Source organism: Saccostrea cucullata, unplaced genomic scaffold (genome assembly GCF_032062105.1).
Source record: "Saccostrea cucullata isolate Sc308-1 unplaced genomic scaffold, CSIRO_AGI_Scuc_v1 ctg4208, whole genome shotgun sequence".
NCBI lineage: Eukaryota > Metazoa > Mollusca > Bivalvia > Ostreida > Ostreidae > Saccostrea > Saccostrea cuccullata.
In genome coordinates, this window is record NW_026931556.1 from 9,874 (window position 1) to 21,348 (window position 11,475).

An 11,475-nucleotide genomic window follows, 5' to 3' on the forward strand; every position below is an offset into this window, starting at 1 on the left:
GGAAGAAACAAGAATAAACAGTTACAACAAAACATTATTGAAATGTTGGGAAGCTAACATGGACATCCAGTACATTCTGGACCCTTATGCTTGTGTGTCTTACATAGTGTCTTATATATCTAAAGGACAAAGAGGTTTATCAAACCTTCTTTATGAGGCATGCAAAGAAGCCAAGAATAAAGACAGTGACATAAGACAACAGGTCAGAAGAATTGGTAACCAATTTTTAAGTCATGTTGAAATTGGCGCTCATTAAGCTTCGTATTTAGTTCTTCAAATGCCTTTGAGGAAATGTACCAGAAATGTAGTATTTATTGACACAAATGAACCAGTCAAAAGAACAGTTTTACTGAAGTCTTATTCTAGTCTAAAAGAGTTGCCTAAATCGTCAACAAATGTTGAATCTGACAATGTGTTGAAACGCTACAAAAGGCGACCAAAAGGAATGAGCAAATATTGTTATGCTGATTTTGTGTCTTGGTTTGATGCATCGTTTGAAAAATGTGAAAAAATCCTACAGAAGAACCAGAGTGTGAATTGCCAGAAGATGATTATTCACATGACTTGGAAGATGATATATTGAATTCTGTAGAACAAGAAAATGATACTGGTATCATCAATGACTTGAATAATGATGTACTAGTATACGAGTTCAAGGATGGTACAATCATAAAAAAACGTAAAAAACAGAAAGTGATAAGATACCATTTAATCAGCGAGAATGCTGATAAAGAAGGACATTCTAGACAATTAATAATGTTATTCACCACGTGGAGGAATGAAGAAGTTGATCTTTTGCATGGCTGTGATACATATAAGGAAAGCTACATGAAAATGAAACATTTAATTGAAAAAGTCAAAAATGAATATGAACAAATTTCTTGTGACTTAAATGAGCATATGCTGGAGGACAACAATGATATGGTTGAATACCAGCGAGATGCTGTGTTACCAGAAAATGAACATCAAGAGGCTATGGACCATTCAGATGGATTGACACTCTCTGAAACATATGGTTGCTTTGATCCTGGATCCTCCAGTCAACATGGTAAAGCTGCTATCTCATGTGATCAGTATGACATTGGCAAAGACTTTGGAATAGAACGAAAACATATAGAAAATGAACAGCTTCCATTAAATGAAATGACAGATGGAGATTATAGGTCTATGGTTCGTAACTTAAATATGAAGCAAAAAGAGTTTTTCTATAATGTTCTTTATCACTTTAAAACCAGTGAAACTCCATTATACACATTTCTCACAGGTGGAGCAGGTGTTGGAAAAAGTGTTCTCCTCAGATCTCTATATCAAGCCTTAATAAAATTCTATAATAGAAAAGTTGGAGAAAATCCAGACAACATTAAAGTTTTGTTATGTGCACCAACTGGCAAGGCTGCACACAACATTGGCGGAAACACTATTCATTCTGCTTTTGGAATTCCTGTTGGAAGGGGGTTTTCTTTCAAGCCACTTGACATGCATCAATTAGATGCAATGAGATGCAAGTTTTTTCACCTGAAAGTGCTGTTTATCGATGAAATTTCAATGGTTGGAAAGAAGATGTTTAGCTTTATAAATTTACGTTTACAAGAACTTAAAGGGTGTTGCAAACCATTTGGTGGTTTAAGTGTCATTGCCTTTGGTGATCTGTTCCAACTAAAACCTGTTATGGATTCTTGGATTTTCTCGCAACCTCAAGTAGGAATTGAAAGTATTGGTGCCAATTTATGGAAAGACCATTTTTCTGTATATGAACTAGATGAGATAATGAGACAAAAGGATGATCTTCATTTGCGGAGTTACTGAATAGGTTACGAGAAGGAAATCATATTGTACCAGAGGATATAAATGTTCTCCAATCAAGACTGTTGAAATTTACTGAGAGTAGTAATGATTCAGAAGATGATTTACATTGCCTACCTCATTTATTTACAACACGAGCTGAAAATGAACTGCATAATTTGCATGTGCTTTCAAAACTGCCTGATGCAATGAAAATAGTTGTGCATGCAATTGATAATGTGTCTGGTGATGTATCTCCCTCTATAAAGGACAGAATAATAGAAAAAGTACCAGATGATGCAGGAAAAACAATGGGACTTCAGAAAAACTTGTACCTTGCTATTGGTCCTCCATTTGAGTTGTGTCTAAATGTGAGTGTTGAAGATGGTATGACAAATGGGACATCATGTGTTATAAAAAAGTTGGACTTTAGAGTCACAAATTCAGAGCGTTGTAGTATTGTTTGGGTAGAATTTGAAATTCTTTGTCAGGTGCACTATGTAGACAAAAATACTCAAACCTGTACATACCAGATATCCCTCAAAGTTGGACACCTATATTAGAATTTACTAGAAGTTTCAGCATTCAGCATTATAAATAATAGAATGTCGTCAGAAGGCAGTTTCCTTTGCAGATGGCAGCAGGGAAAACCATTCATAAATCACAGGGCTCAACACTAAATGGTGCAGTTGTTCATTTTGGAGGCAGAAAAAATGATCATATTCATTACGTTGGGTTGAGTTGTGTAAGAAATCTATGTCAACTTCATATAATGGAGTTAATGAAACGCATGAAGAGTGAATCACCAATGCCAATAAAAATACCCGTCATATCTCATATATATACTTCTGTTTAGTGTGCTACTGTATGCTTTCATAATTGTCTATCTTTGAAAAAACATGTGTGTGATATCCAGAATGCTGGGTACTTAATGCAAGTTGACATTTTAGCCTTGTGTGAGACTCGAGTTTTTCAGAAAGAGTTACAACTAGATATCGAAGGTTTTTCATTATTTTGTTCAGAAAAACAAAGTAGTAAACATGGAATAGCTATTTATTACAAAAGTATGGTAAATTCTTTCATGCCAGCAAGTATAAATGGGATAGAGGTAGTAATCACTCAGTAGAACAATATGAATATTTGTTTCTTGTATTGTCCTCCAAACTTGTCAACAAGAGAAAACTTCCAATGCCTAATGCAGAGTTTGCAGGAAATAATTGATTTACATCAACCATCAATTTTAATGGGTGACTTCAATCTGAATGCTTTGGAAAACTCGTCTATTTCAAATTTTCTTTACCAACATTTTTCATTCACACAGTTGTTGAATACCGTAACTACAGACTATGGGTCCTGTTTAGACCATATTTACATAAACTTCCCCAGGAAGTTGTTGATTTCATATGGTACATTGGAATCATATTATTCTGATCACAAGCCAATATTTTTGAAACTCAAATACTGAATGTAATTATAATCAGCTCTAGAAGAAAAGAATGATTTCTATGGTTCATTTTTTTTTCAAAGGTCAATATATGCATATACATACCTTTAACTACATATAAATCAAACAGTAGCTCCTGCTTCACATTTCTTATTTGTAAGTTGTCTTTTATTTTGATTAACAAGGTAATAAAAAGTTGAAAAAATGGTCATGAAATTTAGAATATTTGTAAACCATGATATGTTTCAGACAAGTACTATATCTCTGGAGACTTTAATGGCACAAGGAGGTCAGACACCCTACAAAAAGCCTAAAAGTCAAGGTAGTTGCAAATGACCCAGAATTCCAATACCGAAATGACAAAAATGAACCGAAGACCCTAGTCAACTGTATTTTGGCAGACACCACAATGGCTGTCAAATGCACAGTCTAAGAGTCTTCAAAATTCCAAAGATTCAGGGAGGGGGAGTCACTAATTGTGCGGAATGTCATCAAGAAAGCTCAAAGTGTTGTGATCATATCTACCACTAAGGTCTTCCCAACGGGAGATGTATATGTTCCAGAACACATCGCAGAGGTGGGCAGACATATTTAAATCCACCTCCAGCAGCTGTGAAGACGGTCTACGACGCACTAGCCTCCCCACCCCGGGTTCGAGTTTCTATTAAGGGGAAAGTGACACAGGTAATATTCAATTACTAGTACAAAAGATAAATTTGTAATTTTTAATTGTATCAGCAATGTATTTAAAATATTGAAGTTTTGTAACACTTGAATATTTTTTTTAATTGTATGTAATTTTTTTTTAAATATTATATTATAATGATTTCATAAATCGGATTTCTTTGATTTGTAATGCTACCATAATAAAATGTTAAGTTTCCTTTTGTTTTGTACTTAATGGCTACTACATTACTGATTTTCTCCACTATATATTCTACTGCAGGAAGAAGCTGTCAAAGAAGTTAATGTGAAACAAGAACTGGTTAAAGTAAAAAATATCTTCATTGAAGACCAGACCAGCAAATGTAAGGTGGCCCTGTGGCGCTCATGTACCAGTGAGGATGTAAGGCCAGGGGATTACGTGCACATCACAGATGTTGTTTCAAATTTTTTTTTCCGGAATGAGACTTCCCTCTCAACAACAACAAAGACAAGAATTGTGGTAGGTAGCAACAGGCGTATCCAAACAAAATGCCAAAAAGGTCCCATTTAATTTTCAGTTTGCAAGGATATATTTATTTGAATTAACATACTATTTAAAACAAACCTTAAAAAAACCCAGATAATTTGGGTAGCTTTTAAATTCATTCCTTATACATGTCAACTCATTGAATTTTCAATCTTCAAGTGAAGAAGTTGAAACAATTTTCCTTCAAATAGTGCTTATTTGAATGACCATCAAGGGGATTGATACATTTTTGGCACAAGTTATTGTGATGTAGGAATCTCAAGTTGCCCGCTTGGAACAATGGTAAATGCTTCTGCTCTAGAGTTACGAGGTAACAAATTGATCTCACTGTGGGATGTGGAGACTAGTCCTTTGGTTGAGACCATATAAACCTAGGTCCCATGTCGCAGTAGGTGTTGACACGTAAATTCCTCCCTGCTCAATGCCACAGACTGCCAAGTATAGAACAAAATTTGCGCTTTGTAAATGTAAGTGGCGGCATCTCTATATGAGTGAAAAATTTTCAAGACATTAAACAATCAAAAATTCTCAAATATTAAACAATCAATCAGTTAATGTAGACAACTCAATTATATGCAGACATAATAAACTAACTTTTTAGCTTTACTGGTAGAGACAAGAAGAGTTTATGTGATAGTCACAGTCTTCTGGTTTATCTAATCAAATCATGTTATAACTGAAATTAAATTATATAGAAATAAGTAACTCTACATAAACACAACAGGGATGATTCCTACAATTGATCTTGTGTACCATTATTTACATATTTCATGTAAAATACATATATATATATGAAAATATGTATGTTTTTTGGTTCAATTGTCACCTTTTACATTTGAATTTATAATGACAATTATTTAATACTTTTATTTTGGGGTTGCAGAAAACAGAGTGCCCAACAGAAACAGCAGTATATAATGCAATATCTGCATGCATTGAAGGGGAAGATTTCCCTTCTTCTCCTGAGGAACATTTTGAGCGTACCTCTGGAATTGGTTGAAATGGCTTCGCCAGTTGAACGCAACAATATTGAAAGCCATCTCATTAGCCTCTGCAACCCTTCCTTCCCGTTAGATGTACCTCTAGGGGAAGCAGTATCACTTCTTTGGAAATACTTTAAAAAACTCTTTGTCATTGGAATTTTTTGTGTGTGTGTGTGTGTGTGTGTAAAATTGAACATTTATCTGACTTCATGAAAATTATTTGTGAAATCAATGTTCTGCAGTATGTTATAAAAATCTGATATTGAAAAGCTTGTATTATCAATTTGAAATTTTTCCATTGTTCGCTGGGCTATAATTATTTTTTTTATTGTGTGGCATGTCTTCTGTGTTATAAAATCTCAATTATATTTTGAGAATTTTGAATGCCAGTAAACTAGATGTTAAGACAAGAGATACATTGGAATAATAGAGATACATTGGAATAATAGAATATTCATATTAAGAACTTTGAATATTTTTCAAATGTTGGTGTAGAAAATATATATTTCCTTTAGGTAAAAGGAACATTTAACAGGCATGGAAACTAAGATTTCATTCACATTGCTTACATGCTTTTGCATACAGTACTCGATTCTTTTACACAACACCCTATACGGGGATGATGCTGCAGTTTGCAGAATTATAATAATTGTACAGAATGGAATGTTAAAATGTTTTTTTACGAAAATATTCTTAAAATAGAATGAGATAAGGTGCTGCAATTTGCAGAATTATAATAATTGTACTGAATGGAATGTTAAGATGTTGTGTGGTTTTGTCACACTTTTTACTAGCTAGCCTTTACTGCCTATTTGAAGAAGAAAATGTTCTTCAAGATATTTTTGTTTATTTTTTTTTTACGAGAAGATTTTTAGATAAGGAAGAGATAAGGTGCTGCAATTTGCAGAATTATAATAATTGTACTGAATGGAATGTTTAGGTATTGTTGTGTAGTAGTGTAACACTTTTTAATGGCATTTGAAGAAGAAGATATTCCAAGAAGATTTTTACATTATAAGACAAACTGTGCTACATGTATTATCTTTAACTGGTTTTTATCATTTATCAAGGACAGTCATTTTCTTGTGCAATTAAAAAAAAAACTATCTGAAAATTTCTTATTTGTTTTTTTTACACTCCCCAGAAATAATACATATATAGTTTTGCAAGACTGTCTTCAAATTGTTATATGAATGTAAAGTTTTAAATTATGTTTTGTCCTGTTCCCGTTAAAAAGTTACACTGATGAACAAACAATTTGATTTTTTTTAAATATTGTGTCCTATTATTGGATAATATAGAATGCCCTGACTTTACAGATACTTTGTACATAATTTTACTTTTGTAGAATGTCCTTGGAATGAAATTGCATGTTTTGTTTTAATTTTAATTACAAATGTGATGATAAGCCTAGCAAATCTTATCATTGCAAGTGTGTTTTGTTTTTTTAAATTTTATAGCTACATAGTAAATGTTTCTCCATTAAGTGTTTAATAGCAATCATAGGTTATGATTGTAAAATTACCTCATTATTATGCTCTCATATCAATAGATCCAAAACGTATATTGTTTTTGTCCTGTCTATCTGTCAGTTGTTACTACCATTGCCATAACTTTTAAACCATGAGACTTCATAATTGGTACGGATACTTGGATTACTCTACTAACTAGGCTCTTTCAAATGACCAAGCTTAATGACCATGTGGCCTTGACTGTATGCTAAAAATAGCTTTTTAAAACTTAAGCAATAATTTTTTAACCATGAAATATAGAGACTTTATTTTTGGTATTCATATTAATTATTAAATCTCTTACTAATGACACTAAGGTCATTGACCTTGACTATGCTATAAATTGCTTTCAAACATTGTTGCCTCAGGGTGCATTAAGTGTTTCACAAACACATCTTGTTTCTTTTTTTTGTTGTCACTGAATATTTCATTATTAGGTCACCTGAGTAAACTCAGGTGACCTATTGCTATCTGTTTTGTCCGTCTCTTCGTCGTTCATCGTGCGTTAACATTTGAACATTTTCAGCTTCTTCTCTGCAACCACTGAACCAATTTCAACCAAATTTGGTACAAAGCATCTATGGGTGAAGGGGAACAAAAATTGTGAATTTTATGATCACTGACCCCCGGGGGCCTGAGGAGTGGGGCCAATCCACTTAAATTAATGCAAACATTAAAAATCTTCTTCTTTACTCCTGGACATCAAGCAGTCAAACTGTTTCAGATTGAATCAGCAATGAGTCCTCTACCAAAATTGTGAAATTCATGGCCTTTGGGGGCAGGGGTTTAGTGCTAGGGCGGGGCTAAATAGAGGTAGTAAAAATGCATTATTTCTTTGAAAATCTTCTTCTCTGCTCCTGGGTATTAAATAAACCAACTAAGTACATAGTTATGATGAGCAAGAGTACCTCTACTAAAATTGTGAAATTTATGGCCCCAGGGTCAGGGGTTCTGGTGTTAGGGGGGGGCTCTATTGATTATATGGGAAAAATCATTAATTTTTAAAAATTTTTCTTGTTGGGTTTTAAATAATGAAAGATGAAGCAAAGTGCCTTAAAAATTGTAATTTTTATGGCCCCAGGGTAGGGGTTCTTGCTTTAGGGTGGGGCTCTAATGATTATATAGTGAAATGTATTTTTTTGAACATCTTATCCTTTGCTCTTGGTTAATATGCTAATGATCTAATTACATATCTAAGGCCAGGATTTATTTTATTTTAGTTTTACAAACCCTCTGCACAAGGTTTTAACTTTTAGAAAAAAATAAAACAATTTTTTTCTTTCCGATGTCAAATTTGAGTGGGATGAGATTTCAAATTTACGAACTCCACTTGGGTTTTTTAGATGAAACGGCGTGTAAATAAAGCTAGATCCAAGAATTTAGCATGGTTTGTGTAAAATTCATCGATAAGAGTGCCATTCAAAACGTTTCACCCGTTCAAAGGAAAAAAAATGCTAGATTTTTTCACAATGACATGCTGGTGAGATAATTAGTATTCGTTTCAAAAGTAACTGTAAATTATTTTCCTCCCCGGGTTTTTAAAACTGCCCGTGGTAGCATTGCATTTTCCGGGACATTGTTTAGGTCTCTGTTATTTAATTAAAGATATTCTTCAGAAAATGGTTGTTATGCATCAGATGTAATGAATAAAACTATGGGAGAAGTGAAGTCCATTTGAAGAAGAAATAAACAAAACCGAAGTGAAGAAATAAAAAAAAAAACAACATTAAAAAGGCAAGAATATACAAATATATGTAGTATCATTTGTATCAGCCAGAAAAATTATTTTAACAATTAAAAAATTTACATTCCCAATACTTCCTGTCTGTTTTATGATAGGAATTATAATTTTAGGCATCAAGTAAATTTTAGAACAATGTCTACACATTCACCTAACACATATTAAGAAAATGAAGATGTATTGAAAGACTTTTAAAGAATTGATTTTTTAAAATATATTTTGATCAACATCACAAAATTTATATAACTGGCCCAAACTGGCAGATGATGAAATAAGCAATTAAATGTTCTACTTTCCTATTTGTAAGCATTATGTGTCCAGTGGTAAGGAGCCTATTAGGATAGCATAAAAAAGAATGTTAATAATTGATTTATCAAAAAAAAATTATTTCCTTTTCCTTCGGGACTTTTTTATTCTCATGTTCATAACTAAACCTAAACATAAAAAATGCTGGCCTAAAATGAAGAAAGGGTTCTCTTTCAAAATATATAATTTCAGGGCTGCTGGGTCAGGGGTACCAAGGGGGTACTTTGACTAAAAATAAATTAATGCTTTGAAATCTGCCCTTTGATAAGCAATGGTGCCTCTTTCAAAATTCGTGAATTTCATGGCTTTTGGCTTAAAACACGAACCAAATACAATCGCTGGAAAGTTGTTACATGATACTCAGGTGACCTATAAGGCCCGTGGGCCTCTTGTTTTTTAAGAAATATTCATGTTACCTTTATACTGTAAAAGTACTCATTACCATGTGGCATTAATTTACGCTATGTATGCCATCACAAACTTTCTGCTGAAATTTGTCTAATTGTACTTAAAATTCATTTATACTCTGATAAGAGAGATAACTCTTAATGACACAAATATCTATTATTTCTTCATAAATTTGTCGAGTTGAAGTGCCTTTTTTGTGAAATTTTGTCTTGCAAGCCATGATAAAATTGTATTTAATTTTTTTTTAGCATATACTTTTCTTCTGGAAAATCAGAAAAGTAAAAGAAAAATTTTATGTGAGTAAGCAGAGGTTTCATTAACCTTAATATAAATGTAAGGAATATAGTGACAATCTAGAAAACCTGCATAGTTTTCAACCCACGTATAAAACAGAAATTGGAATTCTTTTACTCTGACTTAAACTTAAACATTCTTTCCAGTTGGTTAAATATTCTTCTCATAGAATTTTAATACTAAAGATAAATATTTTCATGCACTTTTTCTTCAGAACATACTCGTAAAACAGGCTTGCCAACATTTTTGTTCTAGTTTAATGATTCTCTGCTGATATTGTTTATTTATTTTTTTATTTCACATTTTATGAAATAATTATAAAATATTCTATAACAGTATGTGTTTTTTTCGGCTAAAACATTCTTTCCAATTGTATATATATTCTGGGATTTTTTTCTGTTCAAATAGAAACAATCTGTATGTAAATTTCGTAAATTTTATACTTTGGCAACACATATTAATAAAGTTTTTGTCAAAACTCTCATTTTTCATTCCTTATTCAGGATATTAAACATGTGGCTTTTAATTTACTTAGTCACTCGTAATAAATAAGTACACAATAATAAAAGTATTATTTTAATGTACATGTATTAGATGAATAAGTGTTGTATAACAATACTGTGAAATCGTGGTGGTGTAATTTTCAACGTAAGATGAGATGAACACTAATTCATGCCCACCATGAAATGTAAAATATTACATACATTTCTATTCCACAATAATTCACCCACAAATTAAATCCCAAAGAATTAAAAAAAAAAATTCCTCAAACTACGAAAGTTTGACCCCACAATAGTATGTGATTTTACAGTGTGCTACTTGTGTCAGTTACATGACATTACTACAGTTGAATTTCAATATTATCTCTGACACATGTAACTTGAATACCATGGATATGATAAAATGAAACCCTAAACCTCCTTAAGTATTTAACTTAAGATAGCCTGATTTCTTGTATAACTCATAATTCTTTCTCAGTCCCATTGAATACAAAACAATGAAAAACTGGAGACCAACACCCTAAGGTATAATATGCAGAAGATTCTTACGTGTGGATACAAAGGTATTCAATTGCCTCTGTACCTAAACTTATAAACTAAAAGATATATACAGATCAACCACACTTCATGAGAATACAGCAGTAAATTTATTTGGTTGACCGGTTTGGACCAGAGACGAGGTCGTCATCAGAACCCTGATTCTGATGAAGACTGTGTCTGGTAAACCCATCAACCATATAAATTTACTGCTGCATTCTCACGAAGTGTTGGTGATCTGTTATATATCTGTTCAGTCCCACTGAGTTCAAGATAACAAGGGGGTGTTGCTAAAACGCGGAACGGAAAACGGAACGGAACGGAACACGGAAAATATTTGTCAAGCAAATAACAAAGATTCGATATAAGTTAGATAAAAGAGCAATATTCTTGTTGTAAAAGTCATTTCTAATAAAAATTTATTGTAAACTATTATATATTTATGAATCATCAACACATACAACATGGTACTAAAATCAACCCCCCCCCAACCCAACCCAACCCAACCCCCCCCCCCCCCCACACACACACACACAAACACACTCACGAAGTTCGATTTTCGTGTTTGGGCAAAGGACATATCCCCCTTTTTTGATTGTCAAGTATGTTGTATGTTAGAAATTTTTTACTTACCCCTGACCCCCACCCCCTCTTTCAATTTGTTTCCAATGCATAGGCGTCGGAACCGGGGGGGGCACTTTTTTTCCAAATGTATACTTGTACATAGAGACATTGAACATTGCTTCGTAGGTTAGCTCCCCCCCCCCCCTACACTTT

General features: G+C 33.0%; 1 pseudogene; it reads left to right on the forward strand.

Annotated features, from left to right (window-relative positions):
* Positions 1-1,991: 1,991 nt before the first annotated feature.
* Positions 1,992-5,605, forward strand: LOC134232960 (uncharacterized; annotated as a pseudogene).
* Positions 5,606-11,475: the final 5,870 nt, after the last annotated feature.